This window comes from Amphiura filiformis, chromosome 13 (genome assembly GCF_039555335.1).
Source record: "Amphiura filiformis chromosome 13, Afil_fr2py, whole genome shotgun sequence".
Taxonomy (NCBI): Eukaryota; Metazoa; Echinodermata; class Ophiuroidea; order Amphilepidida; family Amphiuridae; genus Amphiura; species Amphiura filiformis.
In genome coordinates this window covers 62,023,522-62,038,050 of record NC_092640.1, presented here as the reverse complement: position 1 = coordinate 62,038,050, position 14,529 = coordinate 62,023,522, and positions in this window count along the sequence as shown.

Sequence of the window (14,529 nt, the reverse complement as noted above, 5' to 3'; positions counted from 1 at the left end):
AGTTGATAATATGATAAGGTTAAATCAGTACCTTTTACAAATGGGACCAAGTTTCAAAAAGTTAGCCGAGGTGGGGGCATTTTAAACTTGCTGCTTTTTTTACGTTGTCAACGTTTTTTGGTATTCACTATCAACACGCTGAATGATAGCAAATCATTTCATCCAATTTGTTTGTTTTCAAATTTCTTGTCATTAAAGTTGTTTAAGAGAAATGTGAGTATTCCTATGTAAAAAAGTGAACTTTTTTCCAGCATCAAACTTCATAAATGGTTGTATGTTCTATTGAAATGTTGGACACAATAGTACTGTGCATTTAATGTGTAACTTATTACTTTTAGTTATGCCCAAATTTATTGGGGGTTTATCCGTTTACATTATTATTATTATTATTATTATTATTATTATTATTATTATTATTATTATTATTATTAGTGTTATTATTATTATTATTATTAGTGTTATTATTATTATTATTATTATTATCATTATTATTATTATTATTATTATTATTATTATTATTATTATTATTATTATTATCATCATCATTATTATTATCATTATTATCATTATCATTAATATTTTCAGTTTCCTACAAGACTAAACATGGCAGCGTATACCAGTGACGTGATTTTTCCACCTGAAACCAATAACAGACAAGGAAGCAATGAGCAAAACGAACAACATATTTATCAGTTGATCGGTGTTATAGTACATAGAGGGAGAAATGACACAGGGCATTATTATTCACTTGTTTTGGATAAACGGTAGGTAATTGCCAAAAGTATTTTGCAATTTAACTTTTTTGTGTTTGATGCAGATTGCTTGGTTGGGCGAGATCATGTAAATATCCATGTAGATATCCTCAAATCAGTGGCGTAGGTGGGATTTGTGGGGGAGGTGGCAAGTCTAAGTTGAGGGGTGGTAACAAACTTAACATGTTAGACATGTTAACCCTAACCCCCACCGGGCTTTTTCGCGACGGAAAGGGAAAGAAGGAAGGAATAAAGAGAGAAAAGAAAGAAAGAAGTTGTTTGCTCTGGGTGGGATTCGAACCCGAGACCCCTCGCATGCCAAGTACTGGGTCGGCAATGGAGATGGGTTGAAATCGATCAAAGGACGAGCTTTTCTGTTCAAATATTCTTATGTAATTGACACATAAAAGTGCATTACACTTGTATTTTTCATTGAAAGACGACGGCTAATAATTGTCAACAGATTTGTTGCTAGGCGCGGCCGTATAATTCAGTATATGCATGTTGAAATGCAATAAGTTTGAAATCGACCGATCCCCTTACATAGTATACCCAGTCAGTAAGAGAAATGATAACGTGGAATTTCTCTTACTACATAATCTTCCATACTTTAGGGACAATCATCACAATCCCGATCACAGAAAATGGTTAAGACTGGATGACACAAGAGTTGAAGAATTTGAGTTAGATGATATGCGTATACACGATGAATGCTATGGCGAATATGAACCAGGTTTGTAAATTATTCTAAATAACACGTTTATTAGTGTTTTTCCGTGCATTTAAATCATCAATTGGTACCAATTTAGATTTTTGTTAAACATTAATTAAAATTTGCAGGTAAGACCAGGTCTGGATCAGCATATTCATCGAGGAATGCATATTTACTTTTCTACCAAAGAATCTGTCAGACCAGAGAAGATGATACAGTAGGCCAACAAGGAGCTAGTGCAAATACGGATCGTGCTACAAAAAGAGAATGCAATAGGTAAATGCCAACACAAGTTGGGTGTCGTATATAAGCTCAATATAAAGTCCTCAACAAAAGTTTGGAAAGTTTTTTCAAGCATCTATATCTCAGATTATTTGTGACATGTTCATATCGTGTTGCATATCAATAGATTGCTACTTAAATTCCCCTTTACAATGACACCACATTATAACAACCACATTTTTCACGCCTGAGTAGGCCTACACGTCTTGTGAATGCAGGGGCATAGCAAGCGGGGGGACATGGTGGACGAAGTCCATGGGCCCCGAGGGTTCAGGTGCTGATTAAGGAGATGCTAAAAAGCAGGGCCGAATTTACCTGGGCGGAGGTGGCATTTGCGCGCGAAATTATTTTTTTATTTCAGACCATTTTAGCTCAAAATGAAGGTGAATTTTGCTACGTGAAGGGCTAGTATGCTATGCGCGCGCAAAATTTCGCAATTTTACCATATTTTAGTCCAAACCATGTGTTGTCGGGCTAAGAGGAACACGCCCCTGTGTGAATGTAGTGATGTCTCAAACAGAATGTGCCAAAGTGAACGATGTTATAACTTGGAGGGCTAACAAACCAACACCGCCAAATTCGACTGACATGTGTACAACGTGGGAAGCTATGAGGAAATTGAACACTCGTTGTCTGATCATGCATGTGTTTATGGTTCGGATAGCGGTTACTTAGCAGCGCTCGTTCCGCTTGGGTTTATTGAATACACTCTATATATAGTCATCAATATGTCGTTTCCAGTCCCTGTCTGAACTATTGGGTTCAGCTATTAATTTTTGTAATAATTCTTTTACCCCATGCAGCTGATTGGGGTGGTTACGGGTCGTTAAAACAACTAACCGCGAAATGAGGATATCGAACTAGTTTGCCCCGCAGAGCTTAAAAGAACCACAAACCGCAAAATATGGATATCCATCTAGTTTGCCATGCAAAAAAAAAAAAAACTGCTAACCGCGAAATATGGATATCCAACTGGTTTGCACCTCGAAGCTTCAATAAAACCACTCATCGCGATATATGGATATCCAACTCGTTTGCCCCGCAGGGCTACAAAGAACTGCTAGCCGCGAAATATAAATATGGATATCCAACTAGTTTGCCCCTCGAAGCTTCAAAAAATCACTCATCGCGAAATAGTTTGCCCCGCAGGGCTACAAAGAACCATTAACCGCGAAATATGGATATCCAACTAGTTCGCCTCGCAATGCTACAAAGAACCACTTACTGTGCAATATTTTTTTACCTCAAAAAAAGAATATCTACCAAAAAACGTTTCAAAACGTAAAAAGGGGCCAAAGTTTAAAAATCTTTCCTATGTGGCTTTTCACCCTTTTTTAAACTTGGTCCCATTTATGAAAGTTTCTAAAGACCCATACGAAGTCATAGGCTACTTGTTTGTATTCTTAGTTGTCAGTTTTCATTTTGTAGAGTAAATGAATTAATGTTCGTGTGTGATTGAAGTTTTTCCGTAAAGACGTTATAATGTATTTTGATTTAAGCAAAAGTAGCAAATACTCACTTTGTTAAATTCTTCATCGTCTTGTGCGATTCTGCGCCTCATGTACAGATGTAGGGCCTATTGCTAAGTATATATAATACTCTACTACTCTTTATGAACACGCAATATAATAAAACATAAACCTTCAAATGTTTTTGATAATACATAGCCTATGCTTTCGAACAGTCTTAAACCTAATTGTTGCATGTAGAAATTAGGGCTCGTTCTTCATGTTATTACTACTTTACTGAATGGGACCAAGTTTAAAAAAGGGTGAAAAGCCACACAGGAAAGATTTTTTAAACTTTGGCCCCTTTTTACGTTTTGAAACGTTTTTTGGTAGATATCATTTACTGACCCTGCAGCCCGGTAGATTGGTGCAGGTAGAAACAATGTGATGGTGGGGGCATGTAAATTACAAGCCCAATCATTTCTTCACATAATGGAGGAGGGGGGTACTTCAATAGTGCATTATAAGTTTTCGACGATCTTGTACTTGCAACCTCTGTTTATTGTATGGACATTTTCCGTAGTATGTTCATTGTGTTTTATTTGTCTTTACTATATTGTAAAACGGCCATATACCGCATTCTACCTTCTGCTTTGTCCGCACGGCTAAATAAAAATGAATGCATTTTCATTGTGATGTTTAGTTTCTATTTACTTTGCCCATAGCTTAAAAGCATCAGGCTACTAGGAAATGGACCTTAAGGCTAGGCGCGGTATCGTTGGTCGAAGCAGCTAAAAATTATATCGATTTTCATTATCTAAATCAATATCTTATTGAAAAATTACACGTTGATGTTTTGCAAAAGTCCTTTCTACAAATCATATACTTTAAAAACTTGCTTAATTTATTGCTGTGAATGAGTTATGTACGTTTTACAAAAGTGTTGTTGTTTCAGTCCTCTTTACAACATAACTCAAGAACTCTTCTACACACTCTCTATGGAATGATTAATGCAACCGTTTAAAATAGTTGCTAACCTTAAGTTATAATGTTGCACGCTCATTAAAGGTGAACTTCATTGAAAATAAAGTTATATATCAATGGAAAGCTTATGATGTCAGGAAGCAGAAAAGAATATTTGCTTAACGTAGCAGGATAGACATAATCTCCATGCAAAGATTGGATATTGGCATCCCCCCTTAAATTACAAAACGAAATCGTTCAAATTGGGCGCTGGCGTTGATGACGTCAGCACAGGGACACACAGTTACTTCCGGGTTTGATTGTAAACACAATGTCCATGCATTAATGTGGCGGACCAATGCACAAACTCAGTCATTGTCAACTTACTTTACATGAAAAATATCTTCAATAAAATAAGAATAACATGAAGGAAACATCATGATCAAATCAAGAATGAAGTTCCTGAATAAAGTGTGTGGATTCAGAAATGGAACACTGCTGGCCGGGGTGATTTGGGATAGGCCAAACCATCCACGATATGCACGGGATATTACAGTAAAGCATGAAGAGCGAAGATTCGCCGAAGAACCGGAATGAAAACAGATTGCAAAAATAACTGCTAGTGCTACCAGTTCACCAAGTTGAGATGAACTTATCACAATGAGAAAATGAAGGAATAGAATAAGGTACATGTACGGGATTTTTTAATTATTTCTAACTTACAACCGGTCATGTATGATAGACGAACTCGTAGCGGGTACATACGGGATGAACTCAGTGACTGACTGAGTCTCAGTCGCCGAGTGTTCGGTATCCGCGACTGTACTGTACATTCTGATATTTCCAATTATTATTCCTGTAAATGTTCTAAATATAAGGGAACGATTGATCAAATCTGCTGAATCACACAGCGTAAGTGCTACCGGAGTCGCTGTGTGTGCATATCCACCTTCATCGGCTCCCTGCAATTTCTTCAGCAGCAATTTACGCATCGTGTTCGGTAATCCATAAAACATGAATGTTTCACTTTTTCAGTACACTGATTGTGCTATCATAAAAATAATCGTGACACAAGTGACAATATTTAAATTTTATTCAGATTTCAGAATTCCATCAAATAACGGTCTACTAAGCCTAAATTGTATTTATTTTATAATAAAGTATCTGTTTCTTTCAATCGTGATTGTGTGGAAAGAATGTATTACCGCAATGCGCTAAATATGAAAACCTTTATGAGCTGGATTTTGATGAAATCGGCGTTTTTTTATTAATTTTTTTATTACTACAAGACGATATTTTTAAAAATCAGATATTTTAAAATGAATCAAGAATAGGGAATGTCACAAACAAGTTATTTAATTTGTTATTTGATCATGTTTATTCAGTCCATGACATGAACGGTAGCAGCAAGCATTTGCGCATGGAATTGATCCCAGCGCGAAATTCAAACTCAATTACCCAGTTATACCCAGCCAGTTATGACGTGTTGGCAATAATTCTATTATTTCTAATATATATAGAAGGAATCAGCAACTTGAAGATTCCTCTCATTTCAAGCTTTATTGTGAAAATCAGACTTGCCGGGCAGCTTGCAAAGTACAGGAAGCAAGTCTTGTTTACATGTTTCCGAGTAGGATCACGTGACTGCGAACCCTGAGCTTACAACACGAGCATTCCCAAGGTCATAGACGATTGATTTGGGTTCTTTTTGGGCGCTTAAAAAAAGACCAAAAATTCATTCATTTTTTAATTTTTCAGCTTTATTGGCCATCAAAAAAATCAGAAAAAATTATTTTTAGTATCCTGATATCATAAGCTTTCTATAGATATATAACTTTATTTTCAATGAAGTTCACCTTTAATTATATTTTCCGTTGGACTACTCCGTAACATGATGACTTTTAATCTTGTCTACATTCATAAACAGAATGCAAATCAACCGTAAACGGTGACAACGTAAAGAAAGCATCAAGTTAAAAAAAACACACCCTGCCCCGAGTTTGAATATCACTAACAGCAATGCAATAAGTGTGTTTTTTTTAGCTGCGGGTAGCAGCTCTATAAGTCACCATGTCTCTCCGTTAGTCCGTCCGTCCGTTAGTCCGTTAGTCCGTCCGTTAGTAACAAACGCTAAAAAATGCTGTTACGTCAACATCGTTTGTCGCATGGCTATGGTACTTGGTGAGGGGGGGGCTATACCGGCGCCATACTGGAAAAGAGTTCGTCCCGAAATATGCTAATTAGGTCATTAAAGGGGCATTACACGATTTTCAACAATTTCTAAAAAATGCTGTTACGTCAACATCGTTTGTCGCATGGCTATGGTACTTGGCGAAGAGTTTCATCCCGCTAATTAGGTCATTAACGGGGCATTACACGATTTTCAACAATTTTCTGCATTTTTGAAATTTAGATTTTTTGGATGCAAATACTCTTCTGTCATTATTTGCATCAACATCGTTAGTCGCATGGCTATGGTACTTGGTGAGGGAGAGGGCCTATAGGGCAATTAAGGGAAATTTGGGAAAAGTGGGGAAAATGAGGGAAATTGAGGGGAATGGGGGAAATTAAGGGCAATTTTGGGGGAAGACGCTTTTTTCCCGAAAATCGTTTGGGCATCAAAAGTGTCCGGAAACCGGTTCGCGGACACTTTTGATGTCCAAACGATTTTCGGGGAAAAAGCATCTTGACATCAAAAGTGTTCGAAACCCATTTCGACACTTTTGATGTCCAAACGATTTTCGGGAAAAAGCGTCTTGACATCAAAAGTGTTCGAAACCGATTTCGGACACTTTTGATGTCCAAACGATTTTCGGGAAAAAGCGTCTTGACATCAAAAGTGTTCGAAACCGATTTCGGACACTTTTGATCTCCAAACGATTTTCGGGAAAAAAGCGTCTTGACATCAAAAGTGTTCGGAAACCGATTTCGGACACTTTTAATGTCCAAACAATTTTCGGAAAAAAAGCGTCTTGACATCAAAAGTGTTCGGAAACCAATTTCGGACACTTTTGATGTCCAAACGACATGACTAATGACACAAAGTCTGAGCACAACATGTCCCCGGTATTCAGAATTCTGATTATGTCAGTATTGCTAACAGCGTCAATGAACTGTTTGTGAATGTGTCTTCCAACATCAATCCTCTGAATAACACAAAGCTTCCTTCTTATTTACCTGCTTACAACTTACCACCTCGATTATATCCTTGGGACGTGTATGCTGAGCTCAGCAAGGTAAATCAGAGTAAAGCATGTGGGCCGGATGGCATCCCTCCAAGGTTGGTTAAAGAATTTGCCTATGAGCTGAGTGTACCCTTAACAGAGGTTTTGAACACCTCCCTCATTGAGGGAGTAGTCCCTTCTCAATGGAAGAAGGCCATAGTAATTCCAATACCAAAAACAAACCCACCAAGCATTGAGAAGCTACGTCCTGTCTCACTTACTGACTGCTTCGCAAAAATCGGGGAGGTTTTTTTTTTATATCCAAGTGGGTTTTAGATGATGTAAGTCATAAAATTGACCACCAACAGTTTGGTAATGTCAAAGGTGTTCTACAATTACTTGAATACGCGGATATAGTTCCTCACTCACCACAACTCAAGATCATACTTTGGAGCAGCTGCAAAAAAGAGCTTGCAAAATAGTTCTGGGCAAATTGTATGATGGTTATGATAATGCTCTTAATCTGTGCCAGCTAGACTCTCTAGCTTATAAGAGGGAGGACCATTGTCGTAAGTTGGCCGAAGGGCTTTCTGCTTCTATTCGAACAAAAGATCTCATCCCTCCTACCAGACTGGAGAGTCATGGTAGGGTTCTTCGCAATGCAAATCAAATCTCTCTACTTTATGCAAGGACCGATCGTTTCAAAAACAGCGCTATTCCATACTTTATCAATTTATTGAATAACTAAATGCCTTGAACTGTTTTGCATATTCTGACTTTTTAAATCTGGTAATTTTGAACCAATTTTAGCCTTTTAATGGTGTGTATTAATAATATTTTTGAATGATGTCTTGAATAAGTGCAATATTTTATTTTCTATCAACAGCAGTTGCTGTACTTTTCCTTGTTAATATTGATTCTGTATTTTTTAATGTTTAATTGTTTTTAATATTGTAAACCACTTGTAATTTGGCCTGAGGGCCACGATGTGTGTGCGTGAATAAAATATACTATACTATAACTAAGTTGTCATATAATGAGAGAAAATATAACATTTCGAAGGAGTAAAATCCAAAATGTACTTTTTTGGCTATATAACTTGGTCAATTTCAGTGAATTTAAATCAGTCTTTTCAGATGCCACACAAACAAATGGTTCCTCGGCGTATTTCCATGCAAAGCTCAGGCCTAGTAGTGGTATATAAACATATGAGCATATTAAATCTAATTACTAACTTGCCAAGGCGTCTAGGCAAACTAGTAAAACACAAACTAGGAATGCATTGTATGTGGGTGTATCAGATTGAGGCGAGGTGTCTGCATGCTGGGTCTATTATTATACAGTCTGCAAAACAATTCAAGTACCAGTTATTTTTACCCCTGTATATCCTAAACAAAGACAGATATGGTTGCATGTCATAAGTTGGGTACAATTTCCAGTACATGGTCAAAAATGACAAAAATGTATTTTTTGATATGTTGTATATATTGACAACCTCTAACAATTAACACCACTTTCAACCTTTGCACATGCTTAATTTTTGAGATAATACTTAATTACTAATTAATTAATACACAGGCGTCTATGTAAATCTCAATTTTTCTCAAATCGGACCTCAATTACAAAAATGACTGTAAAATTGTTATTTTATGCAAGAATGTCAACAGATTTGAAGGATATGTTCTCAATACATTAATGCTTGAAATGAATTTTTTAAAATAATTGTACGTATGTTAATTACATTGTGGAGGTCAATGACCTTTTTACGAGTAATTAGCGAGATGGTTATTCTATTGTTGAGGAAATGAATATCAAGAAGAGAAATGTACATTAGCATATTGCTAAAAATACTGAAATTCAACTAGGGTTTCATTAAAAATGAAAAAAATGGAACATATAACCCTTTAAGGTGGTACTACACCCCTTGAAAAATTTTGTGAATATTTTTACATTTTTCTCAAAAAATAATATCACACTGGTAACAAAAGTTATGTATATTATAGGGGTAAGGAATCCAGTTACTACACTGGAAATTCAGTGACTCAAGACAAGCGGTACGTTATTTTGATAAGAAAAGAGGTGCAGCTAGAATGTACCTCATTTCTTAAACATAATTATAATGAACCCCTTGTCTTGAATCGCAGAAATTTCAGTGAAGTAATTGGATTCTGTGCCCCTATAATATACATAATTTTTGTTACCAGTGTGTAGTTACTTATTTGAGAAAAATGCAAAATTAGTCACACAATTTATCATGGGGTGTAGTGCCACCTTAAATAGTCAGTAATTGTTTTAGTTGTACAAATTCAACATTCAAAGCTGTCAATACATCATACCCTCACTAGATTTGAAAAAGTAACCAGTAGTTTTGACATGCTGACATGTGAATTTTCGCATAGGCCCTATTGCACACTCCCGCATCCGCCTGCTCCACATCCGCCTGCATCTCCACCCTTGGCATTTTTCATTTCAACTGATGTGATTTTTTGACTGAATAACATATAAGTATATGCTTCAGTAGACTGAAAGAGTATAAAATTAGGGTTAAAATGAGGTATCAACCACTGCTGTATGATATGGGGTTACAGAAAGCCAATCAAATTTGTATCACAATTTTCAGAAAAGTGTAATCCCTCCACCCTTTTTGCATACCCAACTTATGACATGCGACCATATGTCACAATTGGAACCAGAAGCCAATAGCTGCATCTTTTAGCTCGGATTTAAGACCTAATTCGTTAATATCGGTCAAGAAATAAAGCCATAATGATCCAAAACCCAAGGAAGAAGCAAGTTCAAAAGTTGCAGTTTTCCTCCATTGCATGCCCTATTGATTTGTACACAAAGCGTTCTCGAACAAGAGAACTAGCGCTGTACTTTCCATTGACTAGAACATGAAAGTGCACATTTCGTTAATTCCTTGGGTTTTAGATCACCGTGTGTCATTTATAAACCATTGTGGAACTAAACAATATTTAAAGAAGATAGTGGGAGAGAACAACAGCCTGATGCCTTGAACCAAGGCTATTTCAACCATTAGGCCTAACCATGAAATTAATATTATGAAACATCTATCAAATTTAGGCCTTCCATGCAATAAACAAGCAAATAATACCTTTCTGTTGGTTCTATAAAACATACAAATTAATATCGCATCTGCACATGGAACTTTTGGAAATGTTTTATGATTAATTTACAGGATCGGATAGCAACGTTTGCACAGTTTTATTTTGTGGGAGCTGAGAGCACATCAGATATATCAAATTGCATTTTGAATACAAGGAATGACCTTCTGATATGAAATAATTGTAATTTTTTTTTGAAATTCCGGATATAGTACAAATTTTATGGCAAATTATTAAAAATTTATATTTATATTTTATTTTTAATATTTAACAGTCCTCGAAGTAAACTTTATAAATGTAATGATATGTACTTAAAGTGTATGTAGCTGGGAGGAAAAGCGGTACATCATATTTTGAAAAGTTTGAAATTTCATATTGAAGATATACATTCCCCCCAAAAGACCCAAACTTTTTAGGTGAGTCTCCTGAATTTGTTTAAACATCTGTGGTCCGCTATTGTTTTCTTCAAAGCACATGACGATTTCTAATGTCAATGATGCACACCAACATCGTCTGGCTAATAATTACTTGGTACAGCAGAGATAAATACCCGGGATCGATACACTTGAATGTGCTATGCACGATTTGATATTCAGACGAAAATCTTTGCATACCGGGGTAGAAAATGATGAATATCTCCCGTAAATGATTTCGTCTAAAGAAGCCAGATGTGGTTCCTTACACTTGAATATACGTGTTGAACAGATATGATAGTCGTTAGCTTGCGTCTTGAGAAAGAAGCTTGCGTCTTGAACTCAAAAACTGACAATAATTCTGATTTTATATTTGCCGAACTATATAGCGCAGTGTATAGGCCAATCGTGGAGGTAGTCTAAAAGCAGATGACCTATGGCGTACCGTGCTCACTCTCACACACAGCGAGGTCAGTCACCGGGCTATTGTCAGTAGCCTTAGTCAGATGTAGTTCGGCCCATTATGCGTCTCAAAACTATTAAACAGGTCGGAACAAAATGGCCATGCGTGGCGGTGGATTTAACATACCATGGCGATTTCTGCCATGAAGATATCGAGGCGATGACACTGTGTGATGTCAACCAGTTTTTAACGCAATATGATATACCACTACCAATTAATACACTCGTCATTTCCATTTATTTTAATTTCTAGGAAGAGAAGACCTCACGAAGACTTTGGTCAAACCGCATCAGAATTTAAACCTCAGCCTAAAAGAAAGGTATTGAAGTACAAATAAATAATAAATGTAAAAGTATAACAATAGAGCTTCGCGATTATCGAATCCTGTTACAATAAACAGGTAATAATTCTACAACAATTGCATTAAAGTTTTATACGTTTTTCACCATCTGTAACATACCTAGGAAATGCTAAGCGATGTTTGCGAACAATAAAATAAAATATTGCATCATGAAAAACACCTCGTAGGCCTATATTTATATTTTCGCGTTGTTGGATACATGCTTTAAATGTATAGATCCCATATCAAATATTTCAGCAGAGTCTGGATAATAATTTCCTGCTATGTTGCCAAATGTGTGACTATCCGTTATATTCCGTTTCCATGGCAACATTTACCTATTGAATGATTTTTCTCATTGTTTACCTAAGAATGTCAACATTTTAAATATTTGATTTGCAATTACTTGGTACTCTAGGTCGGTAAACATAAGTAAGATTTAGAGATCCCTAGAGAAGGCCTTTTCAGTGGGCTTAGCTTTCGGAACTCTAGCGAGGGCCATCTTCAGAGCAACTAAATAAACATGATGGTGCGCCTTTTATACACCAGGGGAACTGTCAATAAGACATGTCAAAGTGATTGACATAAAGTGTCATGAAGGGGGATTTGTGTATAGCTTCAAAGGTCCCAGCTACGTACGGCAAGATGACAGTGTGATTAGGTCTAGTCTCGTCAATCGTGTCAGTCCTGGCAGGTCGGGATGTAAACAGTCAGCCACCTGGACAACCGATTCTTTAGAAATGCTTAGTCGCGCTAAAAGTCGATCGATACATGTTAAAATCAGCACAATTCAGAGATACACCTTTTGCTATGAAATTAATTTTCTCGGTCAAATATAAAGCAATATTTTTTTTTTCTTCAGTAATTTCAGTTAAAAACTTGGTGCTTGGATATATATATTTTTTTAAATTCTTGGTGTTGAAATTAAGCATCAAATTGTGTCTTTTAGTGTGATATTTTTTTTTTTTATAGGCCTTGAATTCGCCCGCGAGCTTTTTACGGAATTCATTTTTTAGCGTCTCAAACTAATATAGTTTGCTAAAGAAAGATATTTCCCACCCCTGTAACGCACATCGTGTGGTTCTATATATTATAGTTTTGTCAGAATTTCCGTTTTTATTTTACCCTTTTTCCCTTCATGCTCCGAAAATGTCAAACTCAGTACTTTTATCTCGTGAGCAACCAGCAGAAATAGTCGATATTTTCATTGTTGTCATCCAGGGCAATTTTCCATTGAAAAGCATATTGCCCGACCAGCGATTTAGTAGCCCAAATCCCCAATTGGGTTTTCTGGTAAATGAGGTGAATTTTAAAAATTTGCTCCCGTGATAGCCTGCAATTTCAATTTATATGGACTCCATGATTATTAAAACCATTTTGTCTGTCTGTTTGTTTGTTTACCTAGGGTAGTCCGTATTTTCTCTTAAAAGAGACGCACGCTTGAGGTCCATGGGAAAATCCACGGTCCAAACCTAGAAAAATTAGCGTGTTATTATACGGGATTATAATCTTCTGTCCCTCCTATCTCCAGGTGAATTTTGTATGACCTACCTCTCCCCGCCCCCATCGCGGGTTGCCATTTTCATTACACCCTTCAGACTTGTGTTCGGGTTTGTTTTTAATTTGACATGTAGGCGTATATCTAAATGTATAGCTATGCTATATATTATTATGTAATATCATGTGCATGTAGGCCTATGGGGTGGGGTGGGTGCAGAGGTGTGTGAGGTGGGTAGTGGGGGTGTATGTAGGGAAACTTTGGGGTGGTACACAACACACTTTAACCATGACTTCCAATGCAAGGCTTTATGTATTGTTGCCACAAATGTTTTTTCCTTAAGGTTATTTAATAAGTTTTTTATAAACTTCCATGTTTAACCTGGTATTGTTTTGGCTGCTTCATTAGGGCCTATGACTTTCGGTGGGTTTCCAAAAGCAGTTTCAAACAAACACAAACAAAAGGCACCATACCCGGTCACCTTCGTGACAATTGAAACACTACGTCAAGTATTAACATCCAAGTTGTTCTGTTTTTAGGTAAGCAATTTTAAATAATTGCTTGAACAGGTTTTTGTTAAAAAACAAAAACCTGTTTAAGTTAACAATGATAATGAATGGTTCTTATAAGGCACAAGCTCTGATGAGGAACTCAAAGCGCGTAAAGCACGAAATTTACAAACAAACATAAAAACAATCAGTTTATAAAGATTGGTTTTAAGCTGGCGTTTAAATAAAGAAAGTCTGGGGGCGTTACGAAGGTTATTTGGAAGTGTGTTCCAAACAGTTTGCTTGATCATAAAACATACAGCGTAATATTATGTTTTGTAAAAGAAAGTTTTGTTAAAAATATTGCCCAATTGCATGTAAGATTGTCGGGCAAAGTTGTTTTGAGGAGAAGCAAATTTCAACACATTGGTCCGATGATCACGGTGATGATGAAATCAAATAATTAATCACTCACGTGATGAAAGATCCTCGTCATGCTATAAACATGATCAGTTAGTGGCGTAGCTGCCGGGGGGCAGGGGGGCAATTGCCCCCTGGCAAAATTTGCCTATTTGGGCCCAGGGCAGCGAAAAATAATTTCCTTTCTGGGAACGTGAACTGTTGTTTGAAATATTTTCTGCGAGCGTGGAGCCGGAGCGCGAGTATGAACACAATTATTAAACAGGTGGGGTCCAGGGGCAAAGCCCCAGCGCAGTCTTAGAATTAATTTGTGCGAAGCGCACAAAAATTGGCACTTTTTATTTTAAAATGACCAAATATGGGGTTAATTTTGGTTAGAAACCCATATACAGGCGTCAATTTTGTGGGGATGATTGTATGGACCATCCCCAACAATATATTGGGGGATTTATGCCCTCCCA